We start from the raw sequence: 18705 nt of genomic DNA, 5'->3' as shown, positions 1-18705 counted from the left end.
TGAGTTAAAAAATATGAATGTCTTATTCAGAGGTGTTAAGAGGACTGATGAGTTACTGTTAGTAAATCACTTTGCAATTCCCAGGTCAAAGATGTGAAATGAACATTATCATTAGTTGTTTCAGTGGAATTTCAATGACAAACTATGGTCTAGTGGGCCTCATTAGGGTAAAAAAAAGCCCATAACTTTGAGATAAGAGGGAGAACTTTGTTTGCAGTATTCATTTTCACCTAAGTGAGGAAAGCTCATGTTCATGATTATTAAATATCATCCTATACCATGTAATAAGTTGATACAGGTACAAGTTAACCAAAGGATGTATGGATGGATGAATGGATGGATAGATGGGTAGATGGATGGCTAGACAAATGGCCAGCTGGCAACTGAACACATATACTCCTCCATGTTATTATGGCTACCTCTTTAGAACACTGCCTTCCCAATCCAAATTATCACTGTCGAAGATCGTCGTGCTTTAAGTCTTAGAATATGATGGATTTCAATCATGGAATCAAATCGATGAGTTTGGTGTTGGAAACTGACCATACAGATTTGTCCGGTTTTTGAAATAACACAAACCCTTTTGGTTTACTATCTGTTGCTTTTCTTCCCTTTGTTGCCAAACTGATTGAAAGATTTTCTATTATTATACTTAGAAATTCTGATCTCTAGGAGATGCTTGAAATTAATGAATAAATAAATGGATGAACAGATAGGTATGAGGCATCCCTCAGTCACAGTTTTAAAGATCAGAAAGAACCTTGAAAGATTTCTCATACCTCTAGGAAAGACTAAACTCCAAACATACCAGATGAGTATTTTTTTTAATGTTTATTTTTGACAGAGAGAGAGACAGAGCATGAGCGGGGGAGGGTCAGAGAGAGAGGGAGACACAGAATCTGAAGCAGGCTCCAGGCTCCGAGCGGTCAGCACAGACCCTACGCGGGGCTCCAACTCAGACTGCGAGATCATGACCTGAGCCAAAGTCGGACGCTCAACCGACTGAGCCACCCAGGCGCCCCTAGATGAGTATTATTCTTAACAAACATTTATGAGAAATGAGCTCATTCACTATATTCGTGTTTAAGGACTTTTACGTACACTTGAGTCTGACAAGTTTATCTTTTATCATGTATGCCTGATATACGGTAAGGTTTTTCCCAAAAGCACTGCTCGGGAAAGAATGACTTCCCTTAATTTTTGAGTCTTTCTAAAGCTTATCATATTATTTGCTGCTCAATAAATATTTTATTTGAAACCACAAAGTTCTCTTTATGTAAAACACACTCCCTTGAAACCTGTGGGACCAACTGCTGGTTTCGCACACCTATAAAAGTCACCTAACAGAATTTTTTTTTTTTTAAGAAGAGAAAATACATTTAACTAGGAACTATTCTTGGGAGTATGACTTTACAGTCACAAATACTGGATGCCATTATGAATTTAAAAAGCATTTTAAAGATTGCTTTCAAAAGCAACATGGTAAGTGGTAGTTGTATATAATTCGTGAATACATACTCATTGGAAGAATGGAGAAAAAAGTCTCTTAATAATATCAGTTGGGACCCATGTTACAGTAATAATCCCCAGAATACCATACCTCCCCTATGTCTGTGATCACATTAATTGTGTGAGCTTGGCTACGCGATTTGGTTTTGGCCAGAAAACTATAAAAATATAATCCATACATATAGAAAGAGGTACTTGGGGCTGGGAATAAAATTTCTGGTGATAGCATCACACACACATTCAAAACACAGCACATCTTAAATGGCAGAAATGGAAGTCAAGACGATGTGATTTAGAAAGCTAACTATATGAGATGACTCACAAAGTGGTTCATAAGATGATGAAGATACAGCATTGTAGATGAAGGTTCTAAATGAATTACTTCACACAATAGAAAAGTAGAAAAAAGGACTATTTCTACATTCATCTACATATGACCTCAAACATGTTTGTGAGACTGAATAGTTTAAGTACAAATCTGATTGTTTCATCAAAATCTCTAAGTTCTTAAATGTTTCCAGTCAGGTTGGCATAAAAACCCATTGAAAAAAATGGAAGATGGCTTAAATTTGAACTTTATGGTGTATCTCAGGCCAGATCTCTTCTTGATGTGGAGACCCGAAGACTCAGCCGCCTACCTGAAATACCCACTCAAAATAATTCTCGCCACCTCACGTCCACTGGAATGGCCACCATCAAAAAGAGAAAATGGGGCGCCTGGGTGGCTTGGTCAGTTAAGCGTCCGACTTCGGCTCAGGTCATCATCTCATGGTCCGTGAGTTCGAGCCCCGCGTCGGGCTCTGTGCTGACAGCTCAGAGCCTGGAGCCTGCTTCAGATTCTGTGTCTCCCTCTCTCTCTGCCCCTCCCCTGTTCATGCTCTGTCTCTGTCTCAAAAATAAATAAACGTTAAAAAAAAAAAACCAGAAAATAACTGTGAGCATGTGGAGCGACTGGAACCCAGTGCACCTGCTGGTGAGAATATAAAATGGTGCAGCCACTTTGGGAAACAGTATGGAGGTTCCTCAAAAAATTAAAAATAGAATTACCATATGACCCAGCAATTCTACTTCCGTGTATATGCCCCAAAGAATTGAAAGCAGGATCTCGAGGAGGTATTTGACCGCCCACGTTCACAGCATTATTCACAATAGCCAAACAGAGGAAGCAACCCAAGTGTCCATCAATGGACAAATAAAAGGAAACTCTGACATATGCTACAATAGGGATGAACCTTGAGGCCGCCACGCTAACTGAAATAAGCCAGACCCAAAAGCACAAATAACACATGATTCCACTTACGTGAGGGATTAAGAGTAGTCAAACTGATAGAGACAGAAAGTAGAGTAGTGGCTGACCAGGGGCTGGGGGAGGGAGGAAGGGTAGTTATTGTTTGATGAATATGGGCGTTAAGTTTTGCAAGATGAAAAGAGTTCTGGAGACGGAATGCACAAGATCGATGTACTCAGCGCTACTGAACTTACATCCAGGAATGATGTAAGATGGCTAATTTTACACTGGGAGTACTGTACTGCAGCTTTTTGTTTTTGTTTTTGTTTTTTCTAAGTCTCATGTAGAGGCGCCTAGATGGCTCAGTCGTTTAAGCATCCGACGTTGGCTCAGATCATGATCGCACGGTTTGTGGGTTCGCGCCCCGCGTCGGGCTCTGCGCTGACCCCTCGGAGCCTGGAGCCTGCTTCTGATTCTGTGCTTCCCTCTTTTTCTCGGCTCCTCCCCCACTCACGCTCTGTCTCTCAAAAATAAATAAAATGTTGAAATTGGAAACAAATTTTTTTAAGAGTCTCATGTAAACTCAACATTTTCAAAAATCTGCCACGTGCCTGTGCCCCCGCCCCCGGCCCCCCCCCCCCCGCTGTGTCTGTGAATGGCACATTCATTTCGTCAGCTCCTCAAGCCAGAAGCCTGGGAATTCTCCTGGTGAGCATGTCCTTACCTTCATTCGCATCAAAACTCTGCAAAGTTCTGCCAAGCTGGCCTCGAGAATGAACTGTATCGTGAACCCATCTACTCCTCTGTCACGTTACTGCCACCAATCAAGTCCAAACCACTGACACTTCTTATTTGGTCAACTGCAGGTTTTCTACTCTGCTTCCCTGCTTTTCTTGTCACTTCCCAATCCACCCTGCATGTTTAGACGCTTGCATAAATTCCCAGGCATGCAGGACAAAATCAGATCTCCTTTCCAGATCCAAAGCTCTGCACTATCCATCGCTTGTCACTCTAACGTCATCGTCTCCTACTCTTCTAACTCGCTCCAGCCGTACAGGTTCAAGTTCACGATCTCTGGATGCACCCGGGACTTCTCACCTCAGGACCTTTGCATATTCTATCCTCTCTGCCTGCACTCTAACTCCCATACTATGCCCCTTCTCATACTCAGTTTAATGTCCTCTCCTATGAGAGCCTTTCTTTAACCGCCTAATCTAAATTGGAGCCATCCCTCCCACCCTGTTTTTCTTTCTCATGTGTGACTGTTCTCTCTCCTTCATTTCTAATTATACTTATTTGTGTACATGTTTATCCCGTTTCTTTCAGTAGAGTAGAAGCTCCCGGGAGCAACATGGCACAAATAAATTTAGAGAGAATAATGTCCGTGAAAAGGGTCATGAAAAGAGCAAAGCAGGCTAAGAGGACTAGGTGCTATTTGAGACAGGACAGACAAGGAAAGCCTCTTGGAAGTGACACTTGTGTGTTCACCCAGGTCATTTTTCTGCTCAGACGTGCACAACAGCTCATCTGACTCTCCCATTTATGGTCACTGTGCAACCATATTTCTGACCATCCAGGACCCTCCTGGGAGCCTTCTGATCCTTCTCTCTCCACACCCTCTCTACCCTCCATTCTTCCAGATGCGAATATTCCTCATGCTGTCTGTCCTATCCCTTCCTGTCTGGAAAATGACATCACTCCCCACTCCAGTCTATCCTCCCAGTTTCAATCAATTTACCTTCTTGGTTCAAAATCCCTTGTTGCTGGTTCCTCTTTGCTTCCTGAATGAAGTCCAGACTTTTCATCCTGGACTACCTGACAGTCCACACTAGCACTTCAACTTGCCTTTCTGACTGTATCTCATGCTTCCCCCATCACAGGCAAATGGGCTACTTCTTAGCCCCCACACATACTCTCCATTCTCCAGAATCTGTGCTTTTTGACTCATTTGCCCTTGCCACACCCACCTCCCTATCCCTGTTGCAAATTAACCCACATCTCAAGTCCAATTTGAGAATCACTTCGCCACGAAGATGTCCCCGCTCTTCCCGGTCAGAAGTCATCATAGAACGCATGTTTTCGATTTTATCATACATATTGTCACATTCTGTCTTAAGGCCATAATTACTTGTAAACTTTCTCCAGGCCCTTTACCGGCACAGACTGACTGTCTGTCTCCATCACTGATCACCTTGTTATTCACCTATCACTTCGTTGTGCTGTGGTCCCGGGACCAGCAGCACTGATGTCATCTGGGACTGTCTTAGACATGCAGGATCTTAGACTCCACTTTGGACCCGTAAGAGTCAGAAGCTGCATTTCATAAGATTCCTAGGTGCTTCCTACGTACATGGCCAAGCTCACAGGATCCACTCAGTAGCCACTTCTCCGGTTGAATTGACTGGAAAAACAAAGTATCAAAACCAAAACATGATTTACATAATTCATTCAAAGATAATTGCGAGTGACTAATGCTTTCCCTATATAAAACCATATCAAAGCTATATAGACAGCAGACGGTTAACGATATCAACCTTCTGAGGAAGGAAAACAAATTGTGCGTTGGCCAACTAAATGGCTGAGAACGTTTTTGCGGTTTCATGAAGCGTGTCTATTTGTGGGTGGGAAGCCAGCACAGGGCTGGCCCGCTACTGCCAGTGGCATAATTCTCCTGTAATGCATCAGTTGGCTGTGAAAATATTCACATTGAAGTTTTAGACTCCTGTGTCACATCCAGTAGGTTTAGAATTCAGATGTGCCGTAGTAAGACGTACCCCGATTTGACGGAACGATAGCATTCCTTTCTCTGCTCTGTTAACAAAGCTTGTGATTTCTTTTTCCTACACGATAGACAAATCACAGTCAGGAGACAGACTTGAGCGGACACATACTCAACCACTGTGAAGGGGGCGTTTCACGTGGGGAGGTTCTAGGGAGTTGTGGAAGCCGGGAAAGGCCTTCAGAAAGGGCACCATGCTGGCCGCTAGAGGGCACGACAACGCGAACACAATCCTGAACCCATCCCTCCCAGGGAAGGCTATTTTGCTGGTGAATTGACAACTCCCGCCTCCTAAATGGGCAGGGAGCTCACAGCTTCGGGGACGGGACTCGGACACAACACCTAACCTCCTTTGTCTTTGAACACAATGGCCGCTGAAGTGAGTAAGCCTGAACTGGAGCATCCAGCAGGACTGGGGGTGACAGGCAACACTGCCTTCAGGTGGCTGTTTCCACCCTTCAGACGTCCACAACCTTCCGGGATTCCTTTTCTCCCTCGGAATCACCTCAGCAGCAACGACCGAAAAGCACACGACTTCCATCTCCTCTCAGGACTGCGTACGCGTGTTCTCAGACGTTCGGGCTGATCTTACGTCTACTGCGAAAGTGCTTCCCGGGGAGCAGGGGTCAGGGCAGTGAGGGCAGGAGGCCTGGAGCGACAGTGCATGCTCTGAGGGGCACCAGGGGGAAGTGAGCATGTCCGTCCGAGGCCTCAGTGGCTGCCTACACCCAGAGGGGCCTCCCAGGCAGCCTGGCTTCCTCCTGCTCCGAGCTCCTAAGGGGGAGGCTCTGACTTCTCCTCCGTCTTGCTCTTCACCAGGCCCCTCGAATCTCTGTGCAGACTCTGGGGTTTCATCACCGGGCGGGGTGCCCTTGAGGCGGCCAGATGGTAGCTGGCAGCACAAGGCAGGAGGGCCGCCCTCCACTGTGCCTCAGGGTGGTGGGGATGCCCTTCCCCTCAAAGCCAGCTCCTCAGAAGTTCTGCCCCGACGCCGCACGACAAAGGGCTCTGCCACAGAGTTTTCATACATACTTCTCCTTCCCCAGAAAGCACCATTTGTTTGAGAACCCGTAAATAGCTCCCGCAGAAGACACAATTTGCTTGAAATGCTTTGGAGCCGCGCAATGCATTATGCTGACAGCACCAGGAAATAGCAGAACGCGAAAACAGGAACATCTCCCGTCACCTCTCAACTCCACGGAAAGGAGTGCACGTTAAATGGAAACCAAAGCCAGCGTTGTGCTTACTGGGCGCTCTGCTAGGAGCCTGCACCCCGTAATCCGAGGATGAAGTCGGCACATACTAAATGAAAAAAAAAAAAAAAAAAAAACCAACCCCCCAAAAAACAACACAGCACTTCCAAGCTCCAAGCACTTGAGAGGCCCTCCCTTTTAAGACAGAAACAAGTTTAGAAGGCAAGCTTTTTTATTTTTTTCATCCCAATATGTCCCCAAAAAGCCAAGAGGACCAGAAGGGGCTGAGGAATGTGTGCAGCGGGCCCTGCGACCTGCTTTCTCAGGGTCCCGTCCACGGGTCTCCAGACACCATGAGCGACAGCAGGGCAGGGCGGGCACCAAAGCCGGAAGCCTCGGCGGAAGGCACCACAGCGACGGGGACGGCGGCTGGGACCCTGTGCCCACCGCCATCGGCACCCAACCGGAAGTGAGTAACAAGCGTCGCTTTCTAGGAATGTGGTGGCTGGCATCACGTGCCCTCCTTCCGCGTGGGTTTGTTCCGGCCAAACAGGACACAGCAGAGGCGCGGGTGAGGGCCCCGTCGGGCTCAAGCTGCGCGTGTCTTCGGCATCAGTCCTTTCGGCGCGAGCATACCGCAGAGGTGCGGCCAACGGTGGGGGGTGGGGAGGGGGAGGCGTCCAGAGTCCCCTCTGTGCCGATCTAATCTCAGGTCTCAAGGTTTCAGCTCCTGACTTGAGGAAGACATATTAAATACCCAGCAACGTGTTGATCTTCGTTAAACCACGAACGGCCTCTCAGACACACCCTGACGGGACACAGGTTACCATTCGTCCTGATGGAAAGCGATCAAAAGCCCCCAGATGCTTTGGTGAGCTTGCTCGCCAGCCCGACCCTGCTTTACTTTCCACGTAGACTACATCAAAAGAATACAGATATCACTGGAGACTCGGGACGTTTCAAGTCTCCAGGGCTAGTGCGAAACTGCCTCTCCAAGCTACGGAAGATGGGGGACAAAAATTAAAGCCGGCTTCTACCTTCTCGTGCAACACACAATACCGAAGTCTATTCATAGGTTAGCCATGCGTCTAAATATACACCTCCCCCTGAGATGATAAAAGGTCCGGATTATCTAGCTCCTCCAAAGGAACTTAGAGATCAGTTGAAGAACTCACGGAGAATTAAGGGGCCCATAAGAGGCACTGGAAAGACCTGGAAGGCCATGTGTCTGACACGCCCAGGGGGCTCTATGCCTTGCCCAGCTGTAGGAAGGGGGAGGGGCTGTGTAGAAGACAGCAGCAAGGAAAGCAGGAGGGTCTAACCAACACCCACGGCATCAGGAGGGCCAAGGGCAACTGCGGGAGAGGGCAGAGACTTCAAAGCCCTCCTGCTCTGTTACGCTTCCTGCACCTCTGGCCAAGGTGCCTGCTTCACAGAGCAGGGGGAAAGGACGAGGTGTTAGGAGTTCCCTTCTCCCCCGGTAGCACGTGGCTGGCATCAGCCGACGTTCAGGGAAAAGAGATGGGGGGTAATGGAGGCCGGGCACTCTTCTCTGGCTCCTCTGAGCTAAGAGTTGCTGCCTGCGGGCTGCACACCGCCTCACCTTGTCTCATTAGACTGTCCTCTGGCCCTAGACACCTGCACCCATGCGAGGGGACGTGACGAACCCTAGCAAGGATAACGGCATGCGGTGCCTTCCTCCTCTCTGCCGTCCGTCACACAGCATTCTCTCTCCTGTCTCTCAAATCAAGCCTGGCTCTCCCGTCGGACCAGAAGGACTGAGGAAGCAGTGTGCGGTGGCCTTGCGAGGCTCAGAAAATCCGTGCAAAAGCTGGACTAACCAGCAAAACACCCCCACTTGTTTCCCAGAGCCGTGGGGAGGCTGTGTCTAACAGCAAGGCAAGCCAGCGGGAGCCAGAGAGGTTTCACGGCGTGGGCCGGGAGCCCCCCTCTTCTTGGGGGTGAGACGCAGAACCACACATCGAATTTTACTTTGCTGGCCCACATTTCAACCACTTTGTCTCCACTAGAGGGCCAGGATGGCGACGAAATTTCAGCCTAACACTGTGTTTGCTGCCGATTTAAGATTTAATCCTAGACCTCCTGGAGGGAGGGGCAGGGGAAGGAAGAGATCGTGGAAAGGCGGGGGTGACCACGATAATGCAGTCACTCCAAGAGGCTCGCGTCGGTCCACGGTTATGCTGTGGTTCTACCTGGGAAGCCCCAACCCACGGAATGACACTGAGATAAGCCCAAAACCTACAGAAGGGAGGACACCTTGCACAGCCCGTTTCTTCTGTCTAAGTGATCATGCTGTTGTCGCTCGGCTCTTTTTTCCAGCGTCTCCCAAATCTGTCCCTTCATTACGCCCCCACATGAGCTCTCAAAATCTCAGCTCCTTATGCTTGTTAATAACCTCCTCACCGGGGCCTCCGTGTCTGGTTTTCTCCCCACCACCTCAGGGGCCGTGAACACAGCGGTAAAGCTCATCTCGCTGCAACACGGTCGGTCACATCACCGGCTTGCTCAAAAACCTCCAGGGACCACCAACCCCCGATTCAGGATCCTCTCCACAGCACTGCCCCGTTCATGTGTACACACTGACAGGCAGAGGGCTCAGCCCCCTCCCTGTCCACCACCCCCACCCCACACCGGGAATAAACAAGCACCGTTTTCTAGGATTGGTTAGCGGTCATGATCACGGGTGCCTCCTTGGGCGCTGGTTTCTCTTGGCCAACTGCTACGTAGCGAGATGTGGTCGAGAGACCCATTCTTTGGTCTGACACGTGCGCTGTGACCTCCACACTACCTTCCCAAGGCAGTTTTCTGCTTTCTTTCCATACACTCTCCATCCTGTATTGATTCATACATACAGCTTCCAGTTTATTTTTCACATGCAGCTGCCGTGTGCTTCGCTCAGTATATGTTTTGCTCCTGTCTGAACCCTGCTCCAGTCCCCGCTCCGGTTGGGAGCTGGGCTGCCGCGTACCCGCCAGGACCCTAGGAGGTGAGGCAGCGGGTGAAGGTGTGAGCCTGATACAGGACAGAGACGGTGCGGCGTGGTCAAAGACACCCGGGCTGGAATCATGGAAGCACTCTGGACAGATTAACTGCTCTCTCCCTCATTAAGTTTCTTAATTTTTAAATAAGGGCAGTGATCCCTACCTCATTCAAGAAGAACAAAGCGAGGGGTGCCTGGGTGGCTCGGTCGGACTTCGGCTCAGGTCACGATCTCGCGGTCTGTGGGTTCGGGCCCTGCGTCGGGCTCGGTGCTGACAGCCCGGAGCCCGGAGCCTGCTTCGGGTTCTGTGTGTGTGTCTCTCTCTCTCTGCCCCTCCCCTACTCATGCTCTGTCTCTGTCCCTCTCTCAAAAATAAATAAAGATTAAAAAAATTGAAAAAAAAAAAAAGAACAAGGCAAGAAAAGGCAGGCTGACACCAGACAACACGTGAACTGTGAAGTCACACTGTGGACAGTTAGACAGCGGTGTGGTTAAGAGGCGGGGCTGAAGGTTGGGCGTGAGCCCAACCACCGGCCCTACTGGATGTAATCTGCCCGTGTCTTGATGATGTTCCGTTCACCATGGCTCATTAACGCTAGCTATGTGGTGGCTTGTTCGCATGTTCTTTTAATTTTAGTAAAACCCTCTGACCAAGTCTGGGCTTCCGGGCGCCATATGCATTTACTGCTATAAATACCATCAGGCGTGAGTGACAGTTCGTTCCTATGCTCACTCATTCTTTCAGCCTGCAAATATTCATGGAGCACCTACTGTGTGCTGGGCGGGAGAGAGACAAAAATGAACGAGAGGGCTAGAATGATACGAGCTGTATAAAAAGCTGGAAGCAGTGTCTTGGGCACAGCAGATGGCGTGTGTCGCTTCCAGGGCAAAGCTCTGAAGCGTTTCATTGCTGGTGCAAATGTCCAGCTTCTCCCTCTTCCCTGTGATCACGAAGGAGACCGCTAGGCAGCCGCATAAAAAGAGCAGAGCAGGCTGCACCACAGGGCGATGCCTGGAGGACTGGAGACTCACCGGATCCACAGCGGACCCTGCAGGAGTGAAAGCTAAACCTGTGAAGACTATAGGGTTGACTCTTCACGCAGCACAGCCCCGCCCTACCCTGACTAATACAACAGCTTCCATTTTCTCTAATGTTACCATCTGGCAAACAAGCATGTGTACTAATGCCTCGTGATGGTTCTCCTATGGACCACCCTTAATTTCTTTAAATCTCCTTGACGTTGCCTGGGATCATGCCCTGTCCTTCCAACAAGGCTGGAGCCCTCCATATACAGTGACCTTGGTTTACACTTCTGGGGTTCTCCTCTTTACCCTCCAGCTCACATCCCCACCATTCCCTCCAAATTTGGGCATGAGCCTTAAACACAGCAACTGTTTAATTCATGACTAATGACTTCATATTTTAGGAAATAATCAGGAAATATTAGGAATAATTCCCTAATATTGGGAAATCATTCCCCCAATATAATGGCAGTTGTTTATTTTCATTAACCAATACCACTATGCTGGCTGGCATGGATAATTATGAATTAAGCTTGATAGCTACAGTAAGACTTTAGGGGTTCATGTGTGGATTTACGGCAGCCCTGGCCTCAGGATTCTATGTCAACCATGGCTAATCACAGGTTGTTTGCTAATCGTTTCTTCCTCACTGATTTTGTGGATCCCAGTGTCTGTGGCCCTATCACATGAGATCGGTCTGGGCTTCTAGGATTCTCATTCATTTGTTTAAGCATACGATCATTCTCCGAGAGTCAGCAGAGGAGAACAGCTATGGCATCAACTAGCTGTGAGAACCTTACTAGTCACCTTATCTCTTTGCGTGCCGTCCGTTTGCCCCCCTGTAAGGCAGGAGTTAAAAATGCATCTCAGGGCGACTGGGTAGCCCAGTCAGTTAATCTTCCGGCTCTTGATTTCAGCTCAGGTCGTGACCCCAAGGTTCATGGGATCAAGCCCCGCATCGGGCTTCGAGCAGACAGCACGGAGCTTGCTTGGGATTTTCTCTCCCTCTCCTCTCTCTCTGCCCCTCCCCGTTCATGCGCATGCACTTTCTCTCTCTCTCTCTCTCTCTCTCTCTCTCTCTCTCTCTCAAAATAAATAAACTAAAAAAAAAATGTATCTTGTAAAGTGGTTGTAAGAATCATACCAGCTATATATATATATATATATATATATATATATATATATATGGTACTGGGAAAGTGGTTGTCAGTACTAGAATATAGTGGTTCCTGGCATGGTGTAAGTACTCTGAATGCTAATACGATTATTTACTGAGCACCTACTATATGGCAGATGTTAGAGGGACAAGGATGAATAAGAACAAGAGGCTGTCCCGTCCCCAAGGAGTTTAAAATCTAGTAACAGTGATAAATATATAAGCAAATAAGTGAACCGAAGGGTCCAAGAGCCAGAGAGAGAGAGAGAGAGAGAGAGAGAGAGAGAATAAACGCATGCACACACTCACACGGCAGATACCGTCCCACGCGCACACATGGACACACACGCACACACACCTGCCGTGTGCAACTGCCGGCAACTGGTGAGCTACACACAAGAAGGTGCTCCTGCCCCTCGGAAGAAGGGAAGCCAGGAAGGGCTCTGCAGAGAACACGATAGCTCGTCTCCTGGGACGAGCGGGTATTTGCCAGGCAGGGGAGGGCACGGGGGCATCCAGGCAATCAAGGCACGTGAGAAGAGGCGTAGGACCCCACTGACTCATCTAACAGATATTTATCAAACGCTACCTATGAACTTGGCACAGCTTTAAGTACTTGGATGCGGCAGTTGAGGATACTGACGGGGTTTTTGCTTTCAGTGAGCTAACATTCTAATCGAGGAGATGAACAGGAAACCCAGTAAACAAGTCTATAAATCAAAGAGCTATGGAGAAAACACAGTGGCTCCGATGTCTGGAGTGAGGCTGGGGATGGCTTGCCCAGAGTAGCGCGCACAGCATGAGAGGTATAAGCAGAGCCACTGTCCCCTCTGTCCTCCATGCCGGATTTTTCCCCGAACCTCCTCTCACCCCACCGGCTGGACTTCATCTACCACTGAGTAGACTCAAAATTTTGAGCACGCTTTCCTTCCTTCTTCCCGCAGACAGTGGCCCACAGACTCACAATCTTCCTGCAGGTGGACTGTTCTAGACCCAGACTGGGGACGAGGGAGCGGGAGGCCCATGTCTGGCTTTCAACCTAAGACACAGCTTCTGACTCCGTCGCTGTTAGCTGTCACACAGGTGCATTTTGGCCTCCACGTGCCTTATTGTGCTTAGTCTCATTTGTCTGCTGCCGCAGAACTTGGGAAGGGAAGGGCACTCTTATTAAGATAAAAGTTTTCATCCGATAAAAACCTTCCCTCCCTCAACAGACCTCAAAACTAAATTAGGAACCACTATCCTCATCTATCAAACCTGTCACCTTAATGAAAAAAATCTTTCAAATCTTTTACTTAATAGCTCCAAAGACATTGCCAGGGGTGTGTCTGAGAAGTCTGCCCCGAATGGTATAATAAGGCAAATTCAATAGCGGGAGCAAATACTGGGGGATGGGGGGAGAACAGGGACGATTTCAGCACCCGCATCAAACCCCAGGGCGCCCACTTCATGGGTGGCAGCCACAAGGAGGAAGATGAGAGAATGTGAAATCTTTACGTGTTACCTTCTGACTGCATATCTACACGTTTTTTTACAACCATGCTAGAAAAAGGATTCCTTGAATTTATCTTTTCTCTGACGAATTCAAAAGCACTTTCCATGTGTTCGCACGCTTGATTCACAACTTCCTTATGAGACAGGATGGGACTAGGATGTTATCAGGAAGAAATATTCATGGCCTGGTTACTATCTACAGGGCTCAGTTCTGAGCATTGGGGAACTGGAAGAAAGAAAGAAGGAAAGAGGGAAAGAGGGGAGGAAAGAAAGAAAGGAAGGAAGAAAGAAAGAAGGAAAGAGAGAAAGAGAGAAAAGGAAGGAAGGAAGAAGGAAGGAAGGAAGGAAGGAAGGAAGGAAGGAAGGAAGGAAGGAAGACAAACATTAAGATGATTGGTTCCTGACCTTGAATGCCCTACCCTCTATCTGAAAGACTGCTCAGATCCCCAAAGCATGAAAAAAGGAAATACAAGACATCTGTCAAATAGATGGTAAAGATTTTTAAAAATGCTCTGGGAGTTCAGGGGAAAGGAACATCTGTTGAAATCAAGAGTGATTACAATGGTTTCATGGAGGAGTTCTACATTATTATTATTTTTTAATGTTTATTTTTGAGAGAGAGAGACACACACACACACACACACAGAGCATGGGCAGGGGAGGGGCAGAGAGAGAGAGAGAGAGGGAGACACAGAATCCGAAGCAGGCTCCAGGCTCCGAGCCGTCAGCACAGAACCTGACGGGGGGCTCGAACGCACGAACTGCGAGATCATGACCCGAGCCGAAGTTGGGACGCTTAACCGATGGAGCCCCCCAGGTGCCCCTCACGGGGAAGTTTATAGACAGGAAAACATCAGAGAGAGGTTAAAACCCTAGCTGGAGGTTAAAACGTGCTGGAGGAACCACACTCAGAGACTGCACCTCTGGCGGAAGCTGCTAGAAAACCAGCGATGCGCCCTGGACTTCTTCGTGCAGTCCTACTGCGCCTGGCCTCCTGGCATCACGCTCTACCCTGGAAAGCGTCTCCTGAATCTGAGGAGCACAGTAAAAGGGTTCTCTGTTTCCCTAGATTTCCCACTCGCTCCGGTCCACTGCCCACTTTCCAGCCAGAAGCAGGACGGGGACCGCAAGGCGAGCGTGAACAGCAGGGTCAGTTAGTAACAATCACGCAGTCCCGACGCGCTGAAGGAGGGGGGAGGCCGGCCCGGGTGAGGCGCGGGGGATCCAAAGGGGCATCGGGGCTGTGCTCATCCTGCCCCGGGATACGCTGGCTGCCACGGTCATTATATTTTTTCTGGCTGCACAGACATGTTGCTATGGAACCGATACATGCCATTGCGACTTGGCCTCCAGCAAAGAAAATCACATCACTGGCAAGCGCGTTTCCCTGGATTTCCCTTAAAGGGATACCATCGACGGCACTGCTCCAGCTCGGAAACAACAACAGTATTGTTCCAGGGTCCAGCCCTCCGCATACCATGAAACGGAGCCCAGCCGCTCGTGTTCTACAAGGTGTCCACGCACGTGGCACGTGGGCCTACGTGGTCCAAACCCCAAGTGTGGGGACCGGCCCCTACCCGCTTTTTAAGTAGGAAACGCATGGCTTCCGTTTCTGTTCAATTTCCCTGCAACTGGTCACAGTCAACAGGCTGCAGTATTTGGGGGGATGATTTGACGCCTCCTGATTGTCAGCTTCGCGCCATTCGTGACCCCGGTGGGGACCGAGTAGCCCCAAGTGGTCCGCCCCCCCCCCCCAGCTTTACCATTCTCGCTTCAGGCCTCACTAGCAGCCGCTTGCTTGCTTGCTCTCTCTCCCTCCCTCCCTCCCTCTTTCTTTCTTTCTTTCTTTTTCTTTCTCTCTCTCCCTCCCTTTCCTTCTTTTTCTTTCTTTCTTTCTTTCTTTCTTTCTTTCTTTCTTTCTTTCTTTCTCTCTCTCTCCCTCCCTCTTTCTTTCTTTCTTTCTTTCTTTCTTTCTTTCTTTCTTTCTTCTTCTTCCTCTTTCTTTCTTCCTCTTTCTTTCTTTCTTTCTCTGCCTCCCTCTTTCTTTTTCTTTCTCTCCCTTTCTTTCTTTCTTTCTTTCTTTCTTTCTTTCTTTCTTTCCTCTTTCTTCCTCTTTCTTTCTTTTTCTTCCTATTTCTTTCTTCCTCTTTCTTTCCTTCTTTCTTTCTCTAAATGAAAAGTACAAAGCAGGTGTGGGATCTGGCCCTTCCCCACGTTGCTGAGGCCCTTAACTGCCGTCTATCTTAGTCTTATCCATTTCTTGATCCCACAGAGACCCTTGGGTTCTCCAGGAAGCAGGGGACCTCACGTCCCCACATTATATACGGGGGTGTGTGCTCTGGGGATAAAGCTGTTGGGCTTTTCTTGGGTAAGATGAGAATATGGAAACCTTCAAGTTGCGCCCCCTAACAAATACACATTCCTGCGCTCCGTGCATCTGGGGACGGGACAAGAGGGTCAGGATTAGGGTAGGAAGCAGATGATCGCCAGTGAAGTAGCAAAGCCATGTTCCCGATTCCATTAGAAATCAAACCGTCTCCGTCCCCAATACGAAGCCATTGAGTTCTTTAATGATGACTCCCGTTAGGGTGGAAAGGAAGCTCCCACTCATTACGATAAGGTGATTAAGTTGCCAAGTGGGACGAAACAATAGACACAGCTTCTCAATACTACACTTGGACCATCCCGCGCTGAGACGGAATGCTTTGGAAATACGCGCATTTGGCTCTCCGACCCCAATGAACCCGGTCCAGAGCCAGCTCTAGCACAGGCACCCTTGCAAGGACCGCAGATCAGCCCGCCTTCTGGGGTTCCGGAGGACGATCACTGTCTCACTCCTCTCTCCATTGTACTCCACAACAGCACTCTCATGTGAGAACCAGTACGACCTTTTTTGTTTTTAATGACGAAATGTTTCTCCGGAAGTGTCTACAACTGCAGGTCAAATCTGTACTGCACCATCAGGAACTTGTTAGGCATTACTCTGCAGGTGCAGACAGTCCCGGGGGGTGGGGGTGGGGGTGGGGGGGTGCAGGTCCGCAGCTGGCCAGCACGCACCTGCAGGTGCAGCACGGCTTCTAGCTGCAGAACAGACGCACCGCTGAGTCTGGGCTCGTGTCGTAGCACTGGGGATGCGGCGGTTTGGGAGGTGCAAAGGAAAACATCGCCTCCCAGATGAGGTCCGTGACGGGAGTGTCCCGGGTACGCCCGCTCGGCCAACCCCTCTCGGTAGTAGCCAGGGAGGATTCCTAGAAAGTTAAATAGTTAAACAGCATCCCTCTTGATAGGTGCCTTAGAGGGATATTATCAGGTCAAACCACCTGCAGCCTTGTATCCTCAGAAAGGAGATTCCAAAGACGGTGCTGTGCCGGGTGGGGTCGGGTTGGGTCGGGGGCGGCGGTGGAGGGGGGGGAAGCAGGGGAAACCACCACGCAGCTGGGAGTCAAGTGCATCTCATCACTCCAGCTCTACCGCTGTCTGAGAAGCCCCTGGACAGAGGATGAGAAGCCCTCTGGGCCTCAGTTGCCCCATCTGTGCACAGGACCTTTGCCAGGTGGGCTCTAAGGTCCCATGTACCGTTCACATCCTATTATTCCCTGTCACGATACTCATGACACAGTGTGTCATATGAACAAAACGGACGGTTTCTCCTTGCCCACGGCTGTATTTCTGTGCAAGTCATGGGGGGAAAAAGAGAGCCTTCTCTCTTAATCCTATCTGCTAGCTGCACAAGGTAACAGCGACGATGGTAATAATTCATAAGAGGCAAAACATGCGTGTGGCAAAAAGAAACGGCAGAAAGATACGAGAGAGAAGCCTTCCCTTCTGAAGGCAAGAGATCTGAACCTTTTAGTTCCAAGTGGGAGAAACTTCTAGAGAACACCTGCTATGAAGCATTTTTTCTTGGAGCATCACAATAACCGGATAAAATCTTGATGTGAAAATATAATTAAAAATACATACACATTATGAAAGATAAAGTAAAAATATAGAAAAGAGTCAAAGGGTCACTCACCCTATGAAAACGGCAGACTGGTTTCTTTTCACCAAGAAAAAGGACTAATTTCTTTGGAAAACTGGAAGAGAAAAAGATTTTAAATGAACAACATGAAGTCTGTATTAGAGGTCAGTGCAGGTGTGCAGGCCTAGAGATTATAAAAAATCCCAGCTCCCAGCACTTGGGCACTTAGTAGGTGCATGGCAATTGTCTGATGGATGGTGGGCATCTGATTGTTTGGGCAACCACATGGATTTTGAAAACAGGAGCTTTCAACATTTAATATGCAGAAAGTAAGCATGTGCATGATTTTTTTTTTAAGATTTATTTATTTTTCAGAGAGAGAGCACAAGCAGGGAAGGGGCAGAAAGGGAGAGAATATCCGAAGCAGGCTCTGAGCTGACAGCGGTGAGCCCGACACGGTACTCGAACCCATGAACTGTGAGATCATGACGTGAGCCGAAGTCGGGTGCTAAACGGACTGAGCCACCCAGGCGCCCCGTGCAAGATTCCTTTATCACGAAATGCACGAACCTTGTGATGTATATGGTGGTGCCCGGGGAAACCATTTTTCAGGTGGATCTGTTAAAATCCCATTTTTCAGGTGGACTGTCTGTGGTCCCACGGTGGGGCTAACTGAAGATGCCTTAATGAAGGGAACCCGTAACTGCCCTGTGCCCTCTCCCCACACCCCTTCCCCACCACAAAATGTACACCCACAACTCCGTGCACCCCCCCGCTGAAGTCAGTAACCCCACAGGGATCTGTAATTGGGTTCCTATGGGAATGTGGACTTGGTCGAGAGGCGCTGGAGGCCACATCTCGGGCCGACTGAGTAATCCCACGAAGAAGCCACGGCGTTTTGGGATCAAGTGTGGGAAAGAACAGAGAGGATGTGAATGTTGGAAGCGGAAGCCTGAAAGACGAAGGGAGATCAGGGGTGACTTCAACAGGCTGTGTAATCTCTGTCACATAAGGAACTCTGCTCAAGATCCAAGTTTTTAAAAATTTCCAGAGACTGTTTCAAAGACGCCTTTGCAGGCTTAGGAGGGAACGTGAGGCAGAGCTGGTCTAGCTCCCGAGAGTGGCAAGTTTCACATGATCCCAGAGCATTTGGGAGTAAGTCTACGAGCTGGAAGAAGCCACTGCTTGCTTCTCCTCTCTTGCCCTACAAGGAAGAGAGCGCTGTGGCCATTCAGACAGTAGGGACAGTCTCCTCCTCAGGACACCCACGGGTGGCAGATTCCCAAGACCCAGTGTCTCAGAATCTCCAAGGCGCACCTCCCAGCCACAGAGAGAGAAACCTGCCTCCTAGACTTTCAGGC

At 48.9% G+C, this 18705-nt stretch overlaps 1 protein-coding gene across 14 annotated transcripts in view; it reads right to left on the bottom strand.

Moving 5' to 3' along the window:
* ATXN1 (ataxin 1) overlaps window positions 1–18705 on the bottom strand; it is a 416282-nt gene that overhangs the window by 178241 nt on the left and 219336 nt on the right. For 12 of the 14 annotated variants that reach the window (XM_086706199.1, XM_086706203.1, XM_086706202.1 and 9 more), the window contains one exon: window positions 17399–17459. The exons of the other annotated variants lie outside the window; for them this stretch is intronic. The gene's annotated coding sequence lies outside the window, so the exon portion shown is untranslated. The remainder of the gene's footprint in view (window positions 1–17398; window positions 17460–18705) is intronic. 14 annotated transcript variants of the gene reach the window in all.

This window comes from Puma concolor, chromosome B2 (assembly GCF_028749965.1).
Source record: "Puma concolor isolate L17-30 chromosome B2, mPumCon1.1.hap2, whole genome shotgun sequence".
In the NCBI taxonomy this organism is placed as follows: Eukaryota; Metazoa; Chordata; class Mammalia; order Carnivora; family Felidae; genus Puma; species Puma concolor.
This window is presented reverse-complemented; position numbering and strand designations above follow the sequence as displayed.